We start from the raw sequence: 23,858 nt of genomic DNA on the forward strand, positions 1-23,858 counted from the left end.
CCAGTTCTAGACCTGTAATCATAGCTTCATACTCAGCTTTCGATACCGAGTCTGAACCCTTTCGCACTGGAGGCACCATCCATGAATAGGGTCTAGATCCCCGAATTAGCCCCCAAAGTGAGCAGCAGTTCCCTTTCAACTTCGGATATCAAGTCCAGCATAAAGTCAACCACAAAGTCCACCACAAAGTCCACCAAAAATTTAGACTTTATGAAAGTCTAGGGTTTGTAATCGATATCGTACCCACTAATCTCTACGGCCCATTTGGCCAGCTGGACCAAGATCTCGGGCTTATGCATGACATTCCTCAGCGAGTAAGACGTAACGACACATATATGGTGGCATTGAAAGTACGGTTTTAGTTTCCTAGAAGCACTTAGTAAGGCGAGCACTAACTTTTCTAGGTAAGGATACCTTATTTCAGCATCGCCTAGGGTTTTACTAACATAATAAATAGGAAATTGTGTACTTTCTTCCTTCCAAACCAAGACACCACTTACCGTCTCCTCGAAAACCGCCAAATGAAGGTATAGTTGTTCGTCTGCCTTCAGAGTGTGCAGCAAATGGGGGCTCGACAGGTATCGCTTGAGTTCTTCCAAAGCTTGATGGCATTCCAGAGTCCAAGAAATATTGTTCTTCTTTTTCAATAGTAAGAAGAACCGATAGCTCTTATCCAATGATCTCGAGATGAAACTCGCCCAATGCAGCTATCCGCCCGGTCAGTCGTTAAACCACCTTGACGTTTTCGACTATGATGATGTCCTCTATGGCCTTTATTTTGTCGGGGTTGATCTCTATCCCTCGATTAGATACCATGAACCCGAGAAACTTGCCTGAACCGACCTTAAGTGCTCATTTCTCCGAGTTTAGCTTCATATTGTACTTCCTTAATATGTTGAAGGTTTCCTACAAATGTTTCAAATGGTCCTCTGCTCACAGGTACTTGATCAACATATCATCAATATAAACTTCCATTGAATTTTCTATTTGTTCTTTAAACATCCGATTTACTAGGCGTTGGTAGGTGGCACCGGCGTTTTTTAGTCTGAACGGATTACGTTATAGCAGTAGGTCCCGAACTTTGTTATGAAAGAAGTCTTTTCTCGATCGTCTCGGTCCATCCGAATTTGGTTGTACCCGGAGTAGGCATCGAGAAAGCTGAGTATCATGTGCCTAGCCGTCGAGTCGATCATTTGATTGATGTTAGGCAAATGGAAGGAATCCTTCAGACATACTTTGTTAGGTCCTTATAATATATATACATTCTCAGTTTATTTCCTTTTTAGGTACTACCACTACGTTAGCCAACCAATCCAGGTATTCAACTTCCCGGATGGAACCTATTTTTAGAAGTTTAGATACCTCATCCTTGATGAACACGTGTGTGATCTCGGTATGTGGCCTTCTCTTCCGCTTGACCAAATGGAACTTTGCATCCAAACTCAGTTTGTGAGTGGTTACCTCCAGTGGGATCTCTGTCATGTCTAGATAGGACCAAGCAAAAACAGTCTGCTTTAGCTTTAAGAAACTTAATAAGTTTTTTTCGGAGCTCGGGGGTTAACCTGTGCCCAGTTATACCTTTCAATCAAGTAGGTGCTCGATTAATATAACTTGCTCCAACTCCTCGACTATTGATTTGCTGGCGTCGGTGTCGTGGGGAACTATGAATAATCTCAGGACACTGTAATTGTCCTCATTATCCACTCCTTGTTCTTTACGTCTCTGTGGTTTGGCTTAGGCTAGTATTATTGATTTCAATTTAGTCTCTTCTTTGGGTTGGTTCCTCGCTTCTCGATGTTGAGTCTGGGGGCATCGGGATCACTTCATCTATAGCAAACATTTCTCTTATGGTTAGCTTTTCTCCACAGACTATTTTGACTCCCCTAGCGTGGGAAATTTTAGCGCCTGGTGTAAGGTTGAAGGTACCGCCCTCATATTGTGGACCCATGGCCTTACGAATAGGGCATTGTACCTCATATCCCCTTCGATCACGTAAAACATTATTTTTTGGGTTGTCCCGACAATGTTTACCAGCAAAGTTATTTCTCCTTTCATGGTCTCACATGCCATATTGAAACTATTTAATACCCGGACCGCTGGTACAATTTGATCCTGTAGCCATAGTTGCTCTACGACCCTTGATCTGATGATGTTGGCTGAGCTTCCTGGATCAATCAAAACATGTGTAACCCAAGATTTATTTATAAGTACAGATATTACCAGTGCATCATTGTGAGGTTGTACAATGCCCTCGGCATCCTCATTGCTAAACGAGATAGCTCCCTCGGGAATGTAATCCTGAGTTCCTTTTTCCCTTATAATAGACACTTTAGTGCATTTTATCATTGGCCCAATAGAGACTTCGACTCCCCCATTGATCATATTGATCACATGATGAGGCTCCTCTTGTTAGACCTATTTGTTGGTGTCCCTTTTTGTGAAGTAATTTTTGGCTCGCTCGCTTAGGAATTCCCGAAGGTGCCCATATATTGTTGAACAACCGAGCAACTTGTTCTCTTAACTGTCGGCAATCTTCGGTCCTATGACCGTGAGTGCCGAGATACTTACATATCAAATTAGGATCCCTCGAGGTAAGGGAAGGATGCAATGGTTGGGGCCACTTGGTGTCTTTGATGCGCCCTATGGCCGACATGATGCTTGCGGCGACCATTTTAAAATTGTATTCTGATAATATTGGTGATTCCCTACTCCCAAGCAGCTTATCAAAACCGCTCTTGCTCATCAGGCCCCGGCTGCTTGCTCCTTGATCATTCATCTTCTCTATTTAGGTGATGCCCAGATCTGTTTCCCCTCCGATCCGCACTGTATGGTTGATATCAATCTCGGAGTGGCCTTGGCTTCTGATTAATGACTCTCTTAGATCTATCATTGGTCCGGGCAGGGTAAACATGGGCCCCGAGTTAATCATCTTCGACCTTGATCTTTGATTGGTACCTATTGTGGACGTCGCCCCAGGTCACTGCTGGGTACTCTACCAAGTTTTGTTTTAGCTGTTGAGAGGCCACGGAACTTCAGAGGGCTGAGCCCCTGAGTGAATTCCTGAACGACGCAATCATCTGCAACTGGTGGTAGATCCATCAATTCCATCTAGAATCTTTACACGAACTCCCCGATCATCTTGTTATCTTTTTTTTACCTTGAAAAGGTTTGACTTTCTGGTCTCGACCTTGTTGGCTCTGGCATGGGCATTTACGAAAGAATCTGCAAGCATAGCAAACGAGTTAATGCAATTTGGAGGCAAGTTGTGGCACCATATCATCGGCCTCTTGGACAAAGTTTTCCCAAACATTTTCAGCAACACCGACTCAATTTCGTCATCTTCCAAGTCATTCCCTTTGATTGTGCATGTATAGAAGGTTACACGCTCAATTGGATCTGAGGTCCCATTATACTTGGGAATGTTGGGCATCCGAGACCTCTTTGGGATCGGCTTCAATGCTCCACTCAGGGGAAAGGGATTCTGGATAAAGTTTTTGGAGTTCGGTCCCTTCAATAACAAAGGTGCTCCCGTGATCTGATCGACCTTGAGTTGTACGTTTCTACCTTCTTGTTGTTGTTGATACCCAATTTTTCCCTCATGTTTTTTTTTTCAAATAGTATATATACTTTCCAAATATCATTTTGCATCATTACTTAATCTACCAGAGTTATACAAGTATTTTCAATAATTGTTCATAATTTTTAAAGCTTTAAAATTGATTTTCTTGCATTTAAATTAATCATCCAAATCTGTTATTTTCATCCACACACATATATATATATATATATATATATATATATATATATATATATATTTCATAATATTCTTACTTCATTTCATATGATTATATTAGTATTTTTAAGCTATTTACATAATTTTGCAATAATAGCCTATATCATATGCATAATTACAATGATCACATTATTCATGCTAAAAAAGTATTTTTATATTTTAATGATGTTAGGTTATTATTTTCAAACCATTGTATTACATAAGTAATATTTTATTATTTATTAATTATTTTATTTAAATAATTTCGGAAATTTAATTTGTAGCCCAAATTTGGGCTAATTTCGGACCAAACAGACCCAAATCACTAGCCCAGAGATACCCAATCCTTAACCCAACCTCCTTTGCCCCAGAACAATGACCCCTTCTCCAAACCTGACCGTGACCCGTTAAAATGACCCGCTCCATTTTCTTCTAATCCTAGCCGTTGATTTTGAGAGATCAACGACCCACAATCACCCCTCTGCTTTAAACCAACCAAACCCACCCGAAACCCTACCATTTCTCTAAGACCGCCTCCCCTAAATCCTCTCTTCTCCTCTCCTCTCAAACCCTAGCAGCCGCCTCCCTCATTCTGTCCAACTCCAACCTCAACATACAATCACTCCATGATTCCCTTTCCATTTATGCTCTGTCTCGTTGTTACTTACATGATTTTGGTGTCACATAGTACTCGCCTATTTTTGGCAAGTGCCAGGCTCCAAATCAAGGGAATCAAGCTCTATTTTGTTTATATCTAGACAATATTTCATCTATATACACTCATTACCAGGTTGTATGGGTCCGATTCAGTGAGATCTCTAACTATTTGTGTTCTCCTTCTTGAACTAGTTTTTACCCGATTCTTTCTCCTAAATTTATTCTAAATTTATTTTGTATGCTTTTCTTCCTTATTTTGTGTTTGATTAATTATGTTTCCTTGTTCGTTCGTTCAATTTTACTATTATATAAACCCTTTCCCTTCTCCCCTAGAAGAGGGAATGACTATTGCTACAACTACTATTCTCTATGCTCTCATTCTTCTTTACTTTCTGTACTCTTAGTTGTGGATGGCTGAAATCCAAGGCCATCAGAATTGTCTCAAATTACCTCTCTAGTGCGAGCATTGTCCGGGGCTCGTTTGAAGCTCCTGTGAACTCTGACGTAGTAGGGGTGTGGAATTCCTGTTACTGTTCTTATTTTGCTACTGGCATTTGGTGATTCTTCTCTATTTGCTATTAAATTTGTAAACTGGTAAGTGCACAAGCTCTCTCAATTATGTTCCTTCCCCATTTGTGTTTGTGCTTCTGAGTGTTCCTGTTATATGGGCTTTTCAAAGCAAATATGATATTATGCCGTCATTTGTTTGATTTTCTTGTAATTCTTCATCTGGATTTGTGTAATTTAGCATGATTAGAAGATTTTTTTTTGAAGTTTTTATGTTTATGAATGCCTAATCCGTCACATTGACTGTTTAATATTGTATCTTTATGTCTCAATTTGAACGTTTGCCCTGAAATTCTTGGGAATTACTGCCGATCCAGAATTTGTCTTAATAAGTTTCTGAATCCCTTATGCAGGCCCTACTATTGTCCTTATTTGCATGAATCCTATGCTTTAACCAAACATGTGGTGTTAAGAATTGCAATGTGGTGTGTAGCCAACTCTATTCCCTTTAGTATTACCTAGGTTCCCAGTTGAACCCTACTATGCTTAATTTTATGTATTGTGCATGGTCGACAATTTTAAGTTCTGAAATCTGTGTGCCCTGTTTAACCTTAAGTTGGCAATGTTTTCTACCATGATAATTTTGAACTTGGGAATCTCTGTGTTGCACTCAACATAATTAAGATCCATATTGGTTGCTATAGACCATGTGTGTTTGCTTGTTTACTATGTGTAATTGTATTCCTCTAACTATGGCTCTATCAGGCCTTCCTTATTTAGATTCATGGGTTTAAAACCCTTTTGCACTAATTCTGAACCATGCTCTACCCCAGACTCCCTCTAGGAGGCTCAACATGTGCATCTTGTGTGTGCTTACCCTGTTAACTCTGAATGGAATGTTTCCTCAACTCTCATGATTTTATGTCTATCTTTAGCATGATCTCACCTGCTTAATGATTTAACCCTTTTATTAGTTTGACATGTCAAACTTACCATGTTGAGGTTAAGTTTATTGATTCTCTTAGTTCCTATTCCTTGCTTAATCAAATCTGTCACTCTTGCTTCTAAAATGTCCATGTGTTCATGAATCCTGCTAAATGTCAAACAATCCTATCTCTATGAGGTGTTACTTCTGAACTGTTTAGTTGATTTCCATGTGTGGTCCATTAATTTATTCAATAAAGTGGTCAATGTTGTAACTACTAGGCTGGATATGAGTTTGCGTGTTGCTTTGGGTTGTGCAAATGGACATACTCCAGTGTTTTTGTGGAGTATTTGGATCTGGGCATGCTATTCGAGTGAAAGAATCTGTTGAAGGTCCAGACAGTGTTGGATTAGCTCTTCTTGAGTCTGCTCAGTTTGTTGGAACCTGTAATCATCTCAATTCTGTAATATTTTTATCTATTTCTTCTTTTATCTTTGGGCATGTAATAATTTGTAAACAAGCAGCTGAGGAGTTAGTAAAAAAGGGGGCTGGGGTATTCTAATGCTTGCATAAAAGGGTAGAAAATATGCCTGTAGGGTCTATATGTTCTATTTGCTATTTTGTTCAGCATGCCTTATATGTTATTTAGTTTAGTGTGTTGTACACTAAAAGAAAGCATGCCTATAGGAATCACGCGCACACTTCATTTAACTTGTCAAAACATGTTGCCTTAAGTAATTGTTATATTTTTTTCCATGTGTGCTACTAAACGCTTTAGATAGCATGCCTATAGGATACAATAACACATGTTTTGCTAATGTCCACCTAGATACCATGTCTATAGGGTTTCAATTAATCAATCAATCAACTGTTTCTATTGCTCTTAGTACGTTGCTCCTTTAGATATCATGACTATAGGATCTTAATCAAGTAATCAATTACTTTGTTACTTCGTCGCATTGCCACACTTAGACGACATGCCTATAGGGATAAAGTACATAAAATTAATTTCAATTGTTAACTACTAGAAATTCTGCCTATATGACACTGTCACCTACCTAAGAAACATGTCTATAAAAATCAATGTTGGTAATTCAGAGTTTTGGGATCGTTTCACTGCTTTATTACTCAACTAGAGATCATGCCTATAGGTTTGTAATGCCTTTAACCTGTAATTGCATTAGCCTAAAGCGGTAACATTGCATGTACACTGCTGGAAATCTAGAATCACCTAGAAATCATGCCTATAGGACTTTAAATTTTGATTCTGAAATTATATATTGCCTGAACTGCCCATGTTCATATGTTGTTTTGTGTGGAGGCTAACTTGGGACTCTAGTTGTCTTTATGTGAAGTTCTATTTGTTTGAATGTCGCCTAGTTTTATTATTTTGAGCAACCTAAGCTAAGTCTATAACCACCTAATAGAGGTCCAAAGCCTCCTGGACCGTAGGCATAGGACGGGTAATGCACGCATAGGTTATGATTTAGAATTGAATTAAAGTGTCTTTAAGTAAACAACTTCAACATAGTAATTGGGTAGCAGGAGATGATAGTTTGTGCCCGCTAAAATAATATGAGCATGTCACAGCCCAAACCTAAAGAGGCGTGGCCAGCACCCGGTTCCATACTTGGACCGAGCATTCCACTTTGTAACTATGAAATTGTGAACTCTAGATGGGTAACCCTCAACTTAGGCCAATGTGGCCATATTCTGAATCATCTGAAAATAACGTCTGCAACCAGCAATACCAAACGAAACATCTAAATAGGGTCGGTAAAGCCACAATAGTGATAAAAAATGTACAAGACTCATCTACAAGCCTCTAGAGATAACTGAACTGTATCATGGTCGGGACAGGGCCTCGACCTACCCATCAAACATGTAATATAAAAAGTAATCCAAGGTATAAACCTGGTAACTACGAGGAAGTGGAGCTTACCAACCAAGCTGATGTTTGACTTTGTCTACTAGGAGGGTCTATCTAGTTGTCTTTCAGGACCTTCAGACATGAAATACAGCGTCCCCAGCAAAAGGGACGTCAGTACGAAACAATGTTCTGAGTATGTAAGGCAACAAAATAATTGAAAGCTGAAACTTAACTGATAATATAATAACTGAAAGTACCTGGGAGTCAAATAAAATTTGAAAATATGCTTACCAGCTGATACTGACTCATCTCTCTCAATATAGTAAGTAGAATAGTTGTGCGGCCCTATAAGGCTCGGTATATGTAACTACTTTGTCATAGTAGGCTCGCTCATAGGCTCTCGGCCATACTAGGCTCTGTATCTCGGTCATTCTAGGCTTGCTCATAGGCGTTCATCCACAATAGGCTCAGTATATAACTTACCATCTGATCAGAGATTTCCCAATAGGGGCCTGTCCATAGATTATAGCTCGATGGTGGTAAAAATACTATAATACCATATATATATATATATATATATATATATATATATATATATATATATAGACTCTTTGCTCTCTTGGCTGAAAGAACACAAAACTAAACTGAATATAAAGTCCCGATAAGGGAGAATACTGTAGCTTATGAGACTAGGATAATGTACACAAATCCAGGAATAAGAACTTCTCTTTATGCCTCGTTATGAAACGCATGTAGCTACGGGATCATGCCAAAATGAAGAAAAGATTTAGCCTTAACATACCTTATCACAATATTTCCTGTCACCTAGTTGAACTTCTTTTCGCACCTTAATCTATAACAACAATAATAATACTAACATTCAGTTAAGAAAGGTACAATTATCGCACAACAAACGACAAACTTATTTTGTATTAAAACGGGCAGCATCTCCCCTATAATCCTTACTTTCTCCAAATTCAAGATACCAACAACAACACAATAATACAACAATAACAACATATATACATTATTTTCCAACTTTATATATACCATAAAATACTACGAAACAACCCAATACCCCCCAATCTCTTCATACACAAAACGACCACCGTAATAGTGTCAAACGACCCAAAAATATTACGATGAACGACCAACCCACCGCTCTGAATTTATGTGGTTTTTCTCCACGCCCTTCCTCCTCCAAAACGCCATAAAACAGTAGTAAAACACACAATCTAACAGCAACACAAAACAGTCCGCTACAAGTGAATATCTCGAACTCACGCCTTCCGATCACCGTCTCGTGAGTTCTTACAATTATAGAATGACTTTCCCCACATATCCAGTAGGAAAAAATAGATGAAAGAGAGCATTAAACTTATGTTATTTGTTGAATAACTTAGCTCCTATCTTGGTTCTTCAAACTCAAGGTTTTTCCTCCAACTAGAACTTGAAAAGGAGACAAATTCAATTATGGTTTGTGTTCAATTTTTGGGAGGATGTTTGCAGGTGTTTAGGTCTGGTTATTGTACCCTCTTATCAATGTATTATATGAATTAAATAGACCTTTAAAAGGTCTCTTTGGACGACCCGAACTGGCCCATTTTTGGACTCTCATTTAAGCAAGTAGGTGACACACCAACTTGTCACCTAGCAATCTATGCAGTCTCGCAAAAACACATATATCTTTCTACTCCGATGTTGTATTGAAAAACGGTTTAATAAGTTAGAAAATATACTCATAGATATTAAATTTTATGTGTGGATCACCCCCGTGACTCAAAGTATATTGGGAGAAATTTGCAGTTATATTTGATCCAAAGTTCAGCATATTTATGAATATAACTTGTGATGACCTTTTCCAACTTTTGTTCCACAACTCGCTTGACTTCAAAGCATAAAACACGACTATCATACGACTAAAATAACTCATAACATAATCTCCTTATAATATTAAGCACCCTAGTCTCACCTCAAAAGTACATGCTATAACATTCCCAACTTGTCGACTTTCATCGACACTTATTTTTTTCAATTCGTTTAGCTTCTAAGCCTTCAAACCCTCTTGGTACTTGGTATCATGATCATAAATATTTGTAACCTCCATGTTAACATGATTAGCTAACTTAATAAAATTTTCAAAGATGATTTCATTTATGAGCTTACATCAATTAACTTACGACGTACTCTTACGTACGAAATCATGGGGTGTAATATCATTCCCCCTTTGGAACATGCATCCTCGAATATTGGCTGATGTGCTTATTAGTCTCATAACCTATAGTTGTTACGAATATTTTAATACTATCATTTCCATCTAGGCAACTGTTCTGTGAATAAATCCGAAGGCCAGGACATTTCCCCCCTTTATGCCTCTTTCTAATACCACAACTTATTGTCGAAATTCTTCCAATCTTGTAACTGTTGTGACCTTCTGTCATGCGGCCTCTATGACTTTGTCCTTGCATGTGCGCCTATGCAACTCTTATGTGCTTTTTCCTCCAGCTTTTAGCCAATCTCCAGGCCTCACTTTAGGAACATATACAGAACTATGACAAGTTGTTCCTCCCGGTATATATAGGTGTATTAAAGTTCTTCGCTCGGTACCTTGTTGAACTTACGACTGTTTCTATATCTTGTTTAATAGCCTTGTATATCTATATTTTTGGATTTACTACACCTAGGTAAGTTATACTATACCACACACTTACTTCAGTTTATGATTACCGAGGTTTGCTACCCAACTCTAGGTTACTCTCTTGCTGTTTATCCTATATGTATAAATCTAAGTCCTTTAGTTCTTCCTCATTACTGTTCATCTTAAGAATGATGGCCTAATCTCATCTCATACTTTGGAACTCTTTTCGCTTATTGTTGATTCAGCTTAATGTTGATCTATAATCTACCACTGATAACTTGAAACCTCTTACGTAATACATTGTCACTAGGGCTCACGTCTCATAGGAGAACATCTGAAGTTATTTTCCTGATCCACCTAGGGTGATACTATACTTCAATAACCATATTTCATCGCATCTCAACATGATTCATGTTATGGGAGTATTCTAATCTCAAGCAATTCATGAAATCCCTTCTCTTTGAAGTACTCAATCGAAAGCCTAAATATATCCTCTTAACATTTATCATAATTACACCCTTATTCTACTACCAGGGAAGCATTCCCTCTTTTTTAAGTGCTCCTAGCCTTAAACTCCTCCGAGTTCATTCAAGGTGTACTGAGTTATTTTATTATAACTTACGAAAACCATCAGCTCGGTTGTTTTGATGTGTTTAATCCCGATGGCTTACCTATTCTCGTCACCTTCTCACTTACCTTTTCTTATCCTTACTCCCATCCACCTAAAACCTTGTCGCTCTACCATACTTTAGCTTGCGACCTACACATAACCATTTATACTACTCGCAACCTTCCTTTAACTTGATAGCACCACAGATTTCCTTATGTTATTCTTGAACCTCAAATGAGACATCACATCGTCTCTAACTCTTCTTTACTCTCTTAATTAGACCTTTCGGTACCTGGAAACCATTGGGTGGAAGATATGCTACTGAAGACACCACTATCATTTCTGGATACTGAATCACGCCGCTTCTAGCCATCTATCTGAAATCTTGACTATTCACAACCTTCTGCACTTGAGTATCTCATACCTCATTTACCTTTACATTTCTTACCTTTAAATCTCGCATCGTATCTTCTATGGCTTTCATAACCTCCCTTCAACATTGGTGGAATTCACATCCACACCTTAAAGCTTTACTATAATACTTGCACCTTTGGTGCATATACAATCCAGTACTTACTCCTTATGAGGCTGGCACTTTTCTAATTGGCTTTATCATAGAGTCATAATAGAATATGTCTACTATACTATCTCTCTTATACCTCTGATATTAAGAGTGATTTTGCAGTGTGTTGAATCACGATTTCTATATTTATCTGGGTCTAATAATAAGACTCCTGATTCACTTAGCTGAGCTGATGTAACTCTTTAGTTTTCTCTTCTCTCTCAGCCTTTAAGTAGGCTTAAGCTATCTTCCGATCTGCGGCTCAGGGTATTAGTTATTACTTTCGCCTTTGTTGGACGCTATGGAACATCTATAATATAATCTTCTAATAATTCAAGCCTTTGTCTGTGAGGTGGATTTTTCTTTCTTTGAACTTATACTGGAGTCTCCTATAGCCGTAGGAATGTCAACATATATGTTGCATGGATAATACTTCAAAATCTTTAGTGTGTTCATAATGTAACTAACTCTAGGTCATTGATTGAATAATTCCATTCGTGCCTTCTCAGCTTTCTTTAAAAAGTAAGCAATTACTTTTCCTGGTCGTTCTGCCACTTGTTGCATGAGTACTTGGCTTATCTTAGTGCCCACACCTATTGGAATTTCGTGCAACTCATGTGATCTCGAATATTACTTTTTTCGTTCATTAGCCACGATATGTGCCACTTTCTTATGGAGTGTATACAACGTTGTAGTGAGACTGTTGTTATAAGTTCATTTCCTCTTTAGGTCACTATGCTTATCTTGAAGACTTCTTCCTTATTTTCTCAACTTGTCTTTCATTGCAGTGCTTAGGGAAGACCCTCTGAATCTTGTAAAGTTGCGAGCTTATTACATTGTATACCCCACAAAATTTCTGATGTTCTTACTCACCTATCATTATCCTTACTTACTTACCTCCATACCCTTGTGCTCGTAGGGCTGCTTCTAAATTGAAATTTTGATTGTCTCCCTAGTGGCACTCTCTTTTATTTCCGTAATACTTATACTGTACCTTCTACTACCCTAACTCCTATATGAATATTTCTCAAGGATTACAATGTCGTATCTGCGAGACTGAATTTCCTATGCTGGGTTTCACTATGTTTATCTTCCATGATCTACTGATTTATTTGAGACCTCTTGTCTAGCCATAACTAAGCTCTTCCTGAATCAACTACTAACTACTCGTCAGTCCATGCTCATCTTTATATTCTGCATAACCTCTCTTGGGTTATGCCTTTTGTCTTAACTTACCTTTTGCACTGGCTCCTAATGTATAAAATATTCATTCGCACTTATTTATCAATAACATCTAGTGTGGGAACCCTTACTACCTCTCCCGAAATCATGCTTGAATAAAGTTCTGGAGTCGTAATATATATATAGGATCTAAATAAATACAATCTCATTCCTTTCTCCTTTTTACCGCATTCTTTCTTTGCTATTCCATAATTACTTGAACTATATAACTCCGACTTACTACCATATCACACCATCTTTCCCCCTTTAGGGGAGTACTAGCATTAATGCTATGAAGATTTACCTATGTATGGTTTACCTCTTCATCTTTGGCTTCTTTTCACATCGTCACTAACTCTTACTGGCCTTGCGATAACCCTTCTCTACCAGAGATAACTAAATTCCTTATGCACGAGGGTAACACCTAGTGTAACTAGCACACTTAGTCCCTTAAGCTTAACTTTGCTCAAAGTTTTTGCTTTGGCGGAGCGTCTTCCTGAATGACCTTTAAAGGTTATTCTTCTGTTGTCCATTTTATTATTGATGGAATGCGATCTTTGAAATTCTCTTGATGTAGACTATTATCACATCATTCGATCCCTAGTTGATGTTCAGTTTATCTGGTAATCACATTGGACTCACCAACTCATCTCTCAAAATGAGGATATGACTTTTGGCCAATACTCTTTTATTGTCTCAAAGCCTATCACCTCTTGTCCTTTCCTTCACTTGACTATAGACTCTATCATCATATCATATTTTGATTTACTGTTATCACTCATTTATCGCATCTTACTCGTAATACCTTATTTACGCTCTTCTTATTCTCCTGCTAATATTTTCGTCTATTACCTTATTCTGAAAACTTCAAAAAAACATCCTTTCTTTTTTAGCTCCCCGTGCTCTATCCACGAGCTCTTTGGGATGCCTAACATTATCTCTTCATTAGGGACTGGATCCATACAAAGGTAAATATTTATCCCTTCTAGGATTCCACTGCCTATCGTCTGAATTTTTCTGGACATTCTAGTATTCATATCTAAATGTACTATTCTAGAGTGCACCATCGGGGTGTCTCACACGGAGAACTATTACCACATTTGCAATATCCTTCGAAAATGTCAGCTAATGCTAACAATCCATCTACTATTTTGGGTTACTCTAAGTCAGCTGGATCATTATATCCCATCTTTCTCTTAAATAATATTTGTTCGCTCCCATAGGGCATAACTAAGATGGGTGTGGCCAATTGTACATACTTCTGTTATTGTTGACAGTAACTCAAATACTTATATTTCTCTTCCTAAATTTTAAATACTGATAATCTTCACTAATAGGGTACCCCGTACCCTTTGCCATCTTGCTTATTTTACTTATTGAAACTTGTATCTACCTTCTGATTCTCTCGTTTCTTTTTACCATATGGGTGGATAATTATTCATGCCTTAGGGATCCTTACTAAAAAGCTTACATGTCTTAGTACACACATGATCTTCTGACGACCTCACATTTACTCATCGTAAGCATGATGCAAAATCGAGTTCTTCTGACTCAACTCTTCTACAGCCACATTCAATCTCTTACCAACTATCTTTCTGGATATAGGTAGAGTTGTATTACGAATAAAATAAAAGTTAGGAGTTTGAATCTTACAACTGAGCTCTACCACATGATCTAGAGTAAGAAGAAAAAGTGACAGTCCTAAATGCCTTGTAGCCTCCTACTTATAAGTGTGGTGCACAACATACCCATAAATAAGACTCTACTAGACACGACTTGTAGACTCCCTAGGATAGACCTGCTTTGATACCAAGTTTTTCACACCCCAAACCTAAAGAGGCGTGGTCAGCACCCGATGCCATACTCGTCCCGAGCGTACCACTCTGTAACTATGAAACTATGAACTCTGGAGGGGTAACCCTCAACTTAGGCGGATGTGGCTATATTTTGAATCATCTTAAAATAACGTCTACAACTAGCAATACCAAACTAAACATCTATATAGGGCTGATAAAGCCACAATACTAATAAGAATGTACATGACTCATCTACAAGCCTCTAAGGATAACTGAACTGTATCATGGTCGGGACAGGGCCTTGACCTACCCATCAAACCTGTATATATAAAATGGACTCCAAGGTATAGACCTTGTAACTCCGAGGAAGTGGAGTTTACCAACAAAGCTAATTTTTGACTTTGTCTACTAGAAAGGTCTATCCAGTTGTCTATCAGGACCTGCAAGAATGAAATGCAGTGTCCCCAACAAAAGGGGCGTCAGTACGAAATAATGTACCAAGTATGTAAGGCAACATAATAATTGAAAGCTGAAACTGAACTGATAATATAATAACTGAAAGTACCTAGATATCAAATATAATTTGAAAATATTCTTACCTGCTAATACTGACTCATCTCTCTCAATATAGTAAGTAAAGTAGTTGTTCGGCCTGATAAGGCTCGGTATGTGTAACTGCTCTGTCATAGTAGGCTCGCTCATAGATGCTCGGCCATACTAGGCTCTGTATCTCAGCCATTTTGGGCTCGCTCATAGGCGCTCAGCCATAGTAGGCTCAGTATATAACTTACCATCTTATCAGAGGTTGCCCAATAGGGGCCTTCTCATCGATTATAACTCGATGGTGGTGAAAATACTATAATACTGTATATATATAGAATCTATGCTCTCTTTGCTGAAAGAACACAAAGCTAAACTAAATATGAAGTCCCGATGAGGGAGAATACTGTAGCTTATGAGACTAGGATAATGTACATAAATTTTGTAATAAGAACTTCTCTTTATGCCTCGTTATCAAACGCATGTAGTTATGGGATCATGCCAAAAATGAAGAAAAGATTTAGCCTTAACATACCTTATCACAATCTTTCCAGTCACCAAGTTGAACTTCTCTTCGCACCTTAATCTACAACAATGATAATAACACCATCATTCAGCTAAGAAAGGTACAACTATCGCACAACAAACGACAAGCTTATTTTGTATTAAAATGGGCAGCATCTCCCCTATAATCCTTACTTCCTCCAAATTCAAGATAACACCAACAAAATAAGAACATAACAATAACAACATATATACGTTATCTTCCAACCTTATATATATCACAAAATACTACAAAACATGCCAATACACCCCAATCTCTTCATACACAAAACAACCACCGTTGTAGTGTCAAACGACCCAAAAATATTATGATGAACAACCAGCCCACCACCCTTATTTTATGTGGTGTCTCGCCACACCCTTCTGCCTCTAAAATTCCATAAAATAGTAGTAAAACACGCATCCTAACAACAACACAAAATAATCCGCTACAAATGAATATCTCGAACTCACGCCTTCCGATCACCGTCCCGTGAATTCTTACAATTATAGAATGACTTTCCCCACATATACAGTAGAAAAAATATATGAAAGAGAGAATTAAACATACCTTATTTGTTGAATAACCCAGCTGCTATGTTGGTTATTTAGACTCAAGGTTTTTCCTCCAACTAGAACTTGAAAAGGAGAGAAATTCAATTAGGGTTTGTGTTCAATTTTTGGGAGGATGTTTATAGGGGTTTAGGTTTGGTTATTGTGCCCTATTATCATTGTACTATATGAATGAAATAGTCCTTTAAAAGGTCTCTTTGGACGACCCAAACTGGCCCATATTTGGACTCTCATTTAAGCAAGTAGGTGACACACCTACTTGTCACCTAATAGTCTGCACAGTATCACGAAAATGCATATATCTCTCTACTCCAATGTCGTATTGACAAACGGTTCAATGTAGAAAATAGACTCATAGATATTCAATTTGATGGGTGAAATACCCCGCAACTCTAAGTATATTGGGAGAAAATCGCAGTTACATTTGACCCAAATCTCAGCACATTTATGAATGTAACTTGTGATGACCTTTTCCAACTTTTGTTCCACAACTCTCTTGACTTGAAAACATAACACAAGACTATCATACGACTAAAATAACTCATAAAATAATCTCCTTATAATATTAATCACCCTAGTCTCACCCCAAAAGTACATGTTATAACATTCCCAACTTGTCGACTTTCGTCGAAACTTATTTTTTTCAATTCGTTTAGCTTCTAAGCCTTCAAATACTCTTGGTACTTGGTATTCATGATTATAAATATTTTTAACCTCCACGTTAACATGATTCACTAACTTCGTAAAATTTTCAAAGATGATTTCATTTATGAGCTTACAGCAATTAACTTACGACGTACTCTTACGTACAAAAACATTAGGTGTAATAGAGCAACCCCTACTTTAAGGGAGTTTCAAAGTATTATTCATGTTTCATGGGGTGATTATTTATGCTAAAAAACTTAGGACCCTCCCTTTCTTTATGTACTTGTTATTTACACTTAGTCAAATAACATAGATTGATGTAGTTGTATCCTTGTAATCATTAAGATTTGTACCGATTCTCATGTATTCTAATAAAACTCTTCGACTTCTAAATTTCCCTTTTATTTGATCACCTAGCCTAATTACATAATCGACATAGTCTAAAGTTTGGCCGGGACCCATAGATGCGAACCTCGAAGAGTGCCTAACACCTTTTCTTTGAGGTAATTTGTGCCCTTACCCGATCTTTGATGGCGTTGACTAGTCAAATTTAATTATTTTCAAATAGGTGTCCTAAGTCACCTTAAAATCATTAGGTGCGACTCTTCTCTTTTAATACCCATTTAAAAAAGTTGTCACACGTCGAAACCCGCTTTCGCAAGAAAATGGGGCGCGACAGCTTGGCGACTCCACCAGGGATATACTTAGGCTTTTATCATAATGAACTTGACTTATGTGGATTACTTTCTTTTATTTTTCTTTATTTGTCTTAAACTGCTATTACATGCACATCCTTTTCCTTATTCGCCTTTATTTGTCTCAAACTGCTATTACATGCACATCTCTTTCCTTATTCACCTTTATTTGTTTTAAACTGCCATTACATGCACATCCCTTCCCTTATTCACCTTTATCTGTTTTAAATTGCTACGACATGCACATCACTTCCCTTATTCTCCTTTATTTGATTTTGATATGTATGAGCTTTCTCCATCTCCTCCATCTTATCCAAGATTGCTATATTATGACTCTCCCATCCCTAATCCCTACTTACTTCATTACGTTCTCCCACATTTTGATGAGCTAAACTGACTTCTCTCTTTTGTCTTTATTTTCTTTTCATGTTCACTTTTGCTATTTTGTTTACTGCTTTTATCATGCAAACACTTGGTAATGTGTTATTATTTCTGCATAAAGCAAGCTCTGTATCATACTCCACTCGTGCCAATTATCAACATAACGGCGCTTGATGAGTGTCCGCGCTTTCCTGAGATCACCCTTTTTAAATCGGAAAGGCTTATTTGTGATAGACTAGTTGATCAGCGGTGCAGTCAACGGTCTCGTGCCTTTCTCTATCAAGTTGTCCACTTAGGAGTACCAGTCTAGACCCTTCTAGAAACCCTACTCCAATTTGAAATGTACATGAATCATGCTAAACCTAGTACCGTGTCACGCCCCAAAATCCGAGGAGCGCGACCGGCGCTCAACCGAGTAAACCCTATTGAGAAAGCTTGTTAGGTTTCATACTACCCAAATTTGTCTTTGAATAAAAAGGAAATGTACACCATTAATCAAATTCTATAAATATATCATTAACGACTTCTATTTCGTTTCCATTAGGAACTTCATTCGTAATTTTCAAAATATTACAAGTTTTATACAACTTTTCCAAATATCAATATTTCTTGTTTAATTCCAACACCCGACACCACCCACACCCTGTCTACGGAGCCTCTAAATACAACTGAAGAGAAATATGAAAATATCGGTAACAAGGCTCCGGCTATACCTCAATATACAAGTACATGGTGAATAGATGATACATGACCCCTGTATGAAGTGGGGCTCACCAAGTCAGCTGAAAAGAGGATACGCCACTAGCTGCGACCAACACTGCCTGCTATGGAACCACCTACATCCATTTAAAGATGTAGCACCCCCAACAAAAGGGACGTTAGTGCCGTCGAATAGCACTATTATGTATAGCTAAAAGTCCTCTTTCAAAATAGAATGTCCATATAAGCAGAGACAACACAGAGTAACAGCAAGTCACAATTAACAATATCCAAATAACCAATTGAAACTTAACGATATTTCCACCATCTTTGTTAGCACGGAGTCCGACCATGCCCGATCGGCTAGGCCATCTCCCCACGGACAATGTGGTTTGACATTATAATGCGAAAGAAAGTTGTCACAAGAGTAGTACCACCATGTGCACAACATGGAGTCTGATCTCCACCCGATCGGCTAGGCTGCCTTCCCACATATGCCGTGTGGGTTGGCTTTTTCTTTTCCAATTCATAGGTATTAGTTTCATCCCACTTTGGGGGGAATAATCCCAAATTCACCAATATTTCAATTTCATCCCAAATCACACTCCACCCCTACACCGGCACGTGTAGTTTCAGGTGTGGGCCTTATGACCCACCCTTCCTCGGTCTTGATAATGATGCTCCTAAAAACATTTTTAGTTTAATTGCACACAAAGATAACACATATATAGAAATGTATTCATACCAGAATCTTTCACATTGTACAAATCATTTTTTGAATATTCAACCATCCACATTTATAATATTCCCTTGGCTCTTTTGGCCTTTCACAAGATTCGTTATTCATGGCACGTTGGCCGCATTCTATATTCCATACTTTCACTTCTTTTAGTTTCAAGGATCATCATCAATTACCAATGTACAAAGTATTCCATAAATCATATACCTCAAGTTCATTAGCAATGGAAACTTTAAACACAAAAGGTTTCCTTCCCAAAGATTGGGGCATACCAACCAGTAATAGATACACACATCAAAATCATAAACAAGCAATACACCAATTATTCTTGAATTACTCTTTCCCAATCACAACAATATACAATTTCAAAACCGGAGCATGTAAGAACTCGAATCACATTGAATACATTATAATACAAGGCATTAGTTTAAACAATAACTTATTGGCATGAATTGAGTACCAAAAGCTTTTAGGCAATTCTGTTTTCGAAGTCATTTTAAAACAGTTGAGTCGAGACTCATTTCATAATCTGTTTCACATTTTCTCATTTTATAGGCATCACTAGGCACAAATATAACTTAAGTCCTTGGCACGTCATCCACGTTCTATTTCCCCAATTCATTTAATGCATTTTCAATCATCTTTATAGATTATCAACAACTAGACACACTCAATCAAAGCATTTGGTACACATAAGAGCAATTAAGCATATCGAGTTTTTCTCACCCAATTGGTATACTAGTTTTCATTTAACATACAACTCAAGTCATACCATTTTAATAAGCAAACCCTGCTTTAAACATTTATCTTTCGATATAAGGCTCGTACGGAATAATCAATTTTATGAATTTATAGGGGATAACCCAGAATATAGAAATTAGGAATTTTGAGCCAATCATACTTGAGCTTACGAAAACATTTATGGAATTCGATTCTAAGAGAGAAAGTTTAGCCAACATACCTTGTTGAGCTTTCCTTAAGTTACAACAATGCCCCAATACTTCTAGCAATATTAATCTATAGGAAAATGGCAAAAATTGATTAATAGTTAGAAAGACCCCCATGGTGCAACTCTCTTAAGGATTTCATCGAACACCTAATATGTGAAATAGACTTCAAGGTCCTATACTTGAAACCCCTTATTTCCTCAACTAATTTCAACAAGACATTACCCAAAAATAGTTGAAAATTTCACATACTACTGCCTAGTGTACATGCATGGCTTATTTCTAACCCTACCATATATTTGAACTCTTAACCTCTTACATTAAAGTTCTAGGAGTAGGACTTACCCGGATGGATGATAATCTCGTGGATAGCTTCCTTGATTCTTGAAGATTTGAACAAGATTAGGTGACTTGGAGTGCTAGGTTCCCTCTTTCTCTCTCTATATTGTTCTTACTTCTCTCTAAAATCAGTAGAAAATGACCCCAAATGAAGCCCCAAAGCCTATATATTAAAATGGGGTCGGGTTATAAAAATAGAAAAAATAAGCCTCTGAATTCGGGTCTGCGATCGCAGAATGGACCGCAGAACAAGAATGTGGTCCGCAGAATGCATCACGAAATAGGTGCCCAAAACTGGGAAACACTGGCCCAATCTGCGATAGATCTGCAATGAGTCAAAAATGCGACATATTTGCGACCGCAAATTCAATACAGGATAACATTTTTCCAGCCTTTGGTAATTTGATCATAATTTTGTGTAGGAATGTCCAAATGAGGAACAGTTTGAAGCGTTGGAAACTAGACTCGAAGACCTTTCATTTGTTAGGTTGTTCATCACATAAAACTATATGTATATATATATATATATATGCTCGTTCAAAGTACAGACTTGTGCGCTCATTTGGAATCTTAGCCTATTATGAAATTTTCCAATTGACTTAGACTTAGGCCCTTCCTTGGACCCCAAATTACTTATTACAAGACATATACACTTATTTACCAAATCCAATTGATGCCAATCATGTTAATAGCACATAAAAATATTATAATTAGCCTACCTGGAACCCAGAAATCCTAAATTACTTAGCAAACTTTTCCGGGGCCTTACATACCGGTTAAAGCGTTGTTAACGTAACAACCCGCTAAGATGAACCTTGTGCATAGTCCGACGGGATTTCCACAATCCCAATGGACATTATCATATTATATGCATTACTTAGATAAAATGTGCCAACATGTTGATCATTATTGCGTAAGTAGGGGAAAGGGCTAACCTTTGTTTGTTTGCAGAAAATGAAGCATGAAACCCCCAGGTTCGGTGTGGTCCAAAACAACCCACCTTTGCTACTTGACTGGTGGAAAGACCTTGCACCTTGTGACAAAAATCGTGTGAGGAGAGTACCTTGGAACCTTCCGTCTTTGATGAACATTCGACCAAATAGGGAGCTGATCAAGGCTGCCACCATGTTTTGGGACAAGAAAAGAGCTATTTTCTGATTTGGCAATATAGAAATGACTCCTCTCTAAGAAGAAATAAGAGGTTCCACCAAGTTGCCATGGGATAGTCCGGGATTACTAGTACCAGAGCATTGCACTCCCCGCGGTTTCCTGAAAATGTTAGGTTTTAAGAAGAATGATGAACTGCTCTGTCTAAAGAAATCATACATCCCTTTTGAGTTTATTTACGAGCGTTATGGGCATAGAAAGTCATATCATCTTCACCATGATGAACTATCCATTACTTCCTTGGGATGGGTGCACCACCAGGTTTATGTGTTTGTTGTCTGCTTCTTGGGGTTGTTGATATTTCCAATGAAAGGAGGAAGAATTCATACTTGCTTAGCCATGGTTGCCAGGACCTTAATGGATGGAATCGAGAGACAAACCTATACTATCATCCCCATGATCTTAGCTGAGATGTACCTCGCTCTAGATCAGTACAAGCAGGGATTCAGACACTTTGAGGGTTGTAACCTATTGCTACAAGTCTGGCTGCTGGAACACTTTCATAGAGGAGAGTATTGTCAAGAGCTTTTGCGATGGCCATTGAATGACTACATAGCCAACCATCACCAAAATAAAATGATGTTTATTCCAGACATGTTTACAAAGCCTGAAAATGTTGTAGGTTGGGTGTGTTTCTTCAGCAATCTGACAATGAGCAGGTACATTGGATGTTCGAATGGTTTTCTAGTATTGAGTTCATCATTAGGTCAAGTGGGACTACTCATTTGGTACTAATCGAGATGCGAGGCATCTACCCTTACGCTCTTATAAGGGTAATGAGACAAGATGGAAGAAAACAAGTTATACCTCAGGTTTCCAATATGGTCCAGTACAAGGCAGACTTCAAAGGATATGTCATTCTGATCAAGTTTGAAGTGCAACACACGTGGAACCAAAAGATCATTATGGAAGGAGAAACTATTGAAAGGAAAAGGGCGTTCAAGTCCGAAGCTAAACATCTGGAGAAGCACAAAGTGAACATGGAGGCGATAAGGGAATGGAAGGAGATTGCCACTAAGTCAACAGAAAGATTGATACACTTGGAACAAGGACTAATGGAGCTAGAAAGGAAGATGAAAAAACTCTCAGATTGTCAAGGCATGAACGACAATGAAGGAGGAAATCTGGTAAAAGCTTACTTATTGTTGGATATGCGCGATCTGGGAAACCTGATTGATGGGGTCAAAAGAGCTAAGAATGGAGAAGGTCCTTCAGGGACTCAGTAGATTAGGAGATAATATTCTTTACTGCTTTCTAGCTTATATTAGATTTCAATGTAACAAGGCTTGATGCCATTAGTGACTTTATTATTATTGTCGATTTGGTGAAAGTTTATTTTGGCCTATTTTCACATTAATGAAATGAAGCAAAGTTGGCATCAATTTTCTCCAAGTCGATGTGTCACTTAGGCCTACCTCAGGCATAATGAGGTCCCCAAATTAGGATGCGAGTTATTGTATAACTTTGTGAAACATGTTTAAATATTGCAAACATTCTTTTATTTTACCTTACCAACTTGGTTACCTTTTGCTTTTTCTTTCCCTTTTGATTATTCCCACTCCCAAACTATATCCAAAGGTCCTCCTCCTCCTCATCCACCTAGGGACCAGAAAAGCAAAAGCAAGGGAAAAGCGAAAATGGATAATTTAAGTGGTATTGGGAAAGAAAATGATGCTGTGACGATAAATGTTGAAACTTCAGATGGCAGAAGTACTCCGGGGCAGAATGAGTTGGTCTTACATTTGGAGCAGAAAATCCTGGAACTACAGGGCGAGCTTGAGCATGTTTGAAATCTGGCAAACCCCTCTTTTAATCTCAATGTTCCCGACGTCACCAGTAAAACACGACTAGCTAGAAGCAAATACAACTACAAGACGCACAAAATCAGAATCCACCACCCATAGTTCTGAATCCTTATGTACAATACCGGTATCATAATCCCGCAACTCCCTAGAACCTTAACCCGCCACTAGTTCCAACCCCTCAACAACACCATCATCATCCAACTCAATACCCGCAAACCACTACTTAT

The sequence above is a fragment of the Nicotiana sylvestris genome, chromosome 2, assembly GCF_000393655.2.
Source record: "Nicotiana sylvestris chromosome 2, ASM39365v2, whole genome shotgun sequence".
Classification (NCBI taxonomy): domain Eukaryota; kingdom Viridiplantae; phylum Streptophyta; class Magnoliopsida; order Solanales; family Solanaceae; genus Nicotiana; species Nicotiana sylvestris.